This window comes from Centroberyx affinis, unplaced genomic scaffold, assembly GCF_046629955.1.
Source record: "Centroberyx affinis isolate AG114_WGS23_722 - 3 ecotype Tasmania unplaced genomic scaffold, CSIRO-AGI_Caff_v1 ptg004585l_1, whole genome shotgun sequence".
In the NCBI taxonomy this organism is placed as follows: Eukaryota; Metazoa; Chordata; class Actinopteri; order Beryciformes; family Berycidae; genus Centroberyx; species Centroberyx affinis.
Window position 1 is genome coordinate 40,001 of NW_027282206.1, and position 2,518 is coordinate 42,518.

Sequence of the window (2,518 nt, forward strand, 5' to 3'; positions counted from 1 at the left end):
CACACACACACAAGACAGGGAAATTACAGCAGATTCCTAATAAATCAGAGCGGATGGAGGCGGCCGGGGAAACAGAAAGTGTGAAGAGGGAAGAGACTCTGTGGGAAACGGGAAGTGGAGCGAGTCTTCAGTGAAGCTGAAACTTCCTGTCTGGAGCTCCGCCCCCTCTGCTCCTTCCAGACACTTCTTGATTTGGAAACCTCAGCTCTGCAGACTGAGCATGTGCAGACTGACAGGATCAGATATCAGTCTTGGATCAGACAGCTGAGAGTTCACAAAGCAGCGTCCCAACAGACCTTTACAGGATCACCTGACCACCATGTGATCACCTGACCACCACCATCATGACTGCTGCTTCTCTGACCCAGCGAGGTTTGCACCCCCCCCCCCCCCCCCGACTCCTTATACAAATTTGCGAAAGAGTAAATACTACATAATAATAATAATAATAATAAATATAGCCGCAAGCGGCGAGTGAGGGGTCCAAGCACAATTTGATAAGACAGACAGACAAAACATTACAGAAGGTAGAAAGACACAAAAACTGACATGTTGTGAAGTTCAGACATGCAGTCTAACACCGGCTTTTGTGTTGGCCCGTGACTTCTGTCAAGTTCATCTTTTCATACGGTCATTTGTCCAAAGATTAGAAACTTAAGACATTAGGCTTAGTTATCACAAGCTTAGTGGTGTGAGGTGATAGCCTTAACCACGGGACTTAAACCTGCGATCTTTTGCATTGCAGACCTATGCATTAACCATTAGGCTACTGAGTCCACAGGATGGCTGTCGAGGGAACACCAAAAAATAGGGCCAAGTAATGAGACTTTGGACCTATCTGACAAGTTTGGTCGCTGTAGCTCTTACGGTTTCTGAGATCCAGATACTTTTAGGGCAGAAGAAGAAGAAGAAGAAGAAGAGGAAGAAGAAGAACAAAAACAATAGGGTTCCTCGCACTACATGCTTGGACCCCTAATAATAATAATGATATTAATAGTCTGCACTGCTCTCTATGGGTTGAACCTGTGCGTGTTGCACTTCAGGCCACGCCCCAATCAGTGATGTCAGAGCAGGTGTTTGGCATCAGCTGTCAAAGGGTGCGCTTGTTATTCACGCCGCGGCGCTCGGGCCTAAAGTAGGCCAGGTGTCCTTGTAGAGAAGTGGACCCCCCCGGCGCCGGACGTCCCGACGGCTGAGACCGCCGCTGACATCACCGAGCTCTCCTATTGGCTGAGAAACTGAACTGAGTCAGAAAGAGAAGCAGACTAAAGCCCAGCAGGCTGAGCTTCATGTTTCCATCATGTTCAGGTTTCTATCCTTATGCAACATGTTTTGTGTTTAAAGGACCAGGCCGGTGTTTTTAATGTATTTCTAACCGTCAACAAATCCTATGAAAATAACAACATCATCAATGTGTTTGCTCTCCTCCCGTTACTTTCTGACTTCCCACGTTCCGTTTTTAGGAGGGTTTGTTCCGGCTCTGGAGGAATCTCGCCGCTCGGCCTGCTGGGAAAACCTCTGACCAGCTGCTGAGAGGAAACCGACCGACTGGAACCTCAGACTCAGGAGGAACCTGAAGCTCAGACCCTGCAGACTCCAACCAGATGCTGCTGGTCTCTCCTGTTTGTATCTCCATGGACAGCTGAGCCACAAAGAAAACTCTGATTTACTGATCCATCTTCACTCAGTGACATGAGGTTTCTCCTCAGGGTGACATGAGGTTTCTCCTCAGGGTGACATGAGGTTTCTCCTCAGTGACATGAGGTTTCTCCTCAGTGACATGAGGTTTCTCCTCAGTGACATGAGGTTTCTCCTCAGGGTGACATGAGGTTTCTCCTCAGTGACATGAGGTTTCTCCTCAGTGACATGAGGTTTCTCCTCAGGGTGACATGAGGTTTCTCCTCAGTGACATGAGGTTTCTCCTCAGTGACATGAGGTTTCTCCTCAGGGTGACATGAGGTTTCTCCTCAGGGTGACATGAGGTTTCTCCTCAGTGACATGAGGTTTCTCCTCAGGGTGACATGAGGTTTCTCCTCAGTGACATGAGGTTTCTCCTCAGTGACATGAGGTTTCTCCTCAGGGCAACATGAGGTTTCTCCTCAGTGACATAAGGTTTCTCCTCAGGTTGACATGAGGTTTCTCCTCAGGGTGACATGAGGTTTCTCCTCAGGTTGACATGAGGTTTCTCCTCAGTGACATGAGGTTTCTCCTCAGGGCGACATGAGGTTTCTCCTCAGTGACATGAGTTTTCTCCTCAGTGACATGAGGTTTCTCCTCAGGGTGACGTGAGGTTTCTCCTCAGTGACATGAGGTTTCTCCTCAGTGAAGTGAGGTTTCTCCTCAGTGAAATGAGGTTTCTCCTCAGTGACGTGACGTTTCTCCTCAGTGAAATGAGGTTTCTCCTCAGGGTGACGTGAGGTTTCTCCTCAGTGACATGAGGTTTCTCCTCAGGGCGACATGAGGTTTCTCCTCAGTGAAATGAGGTTTCTCCTCAGGGTGACGTGAGGTTTCTCCTCAG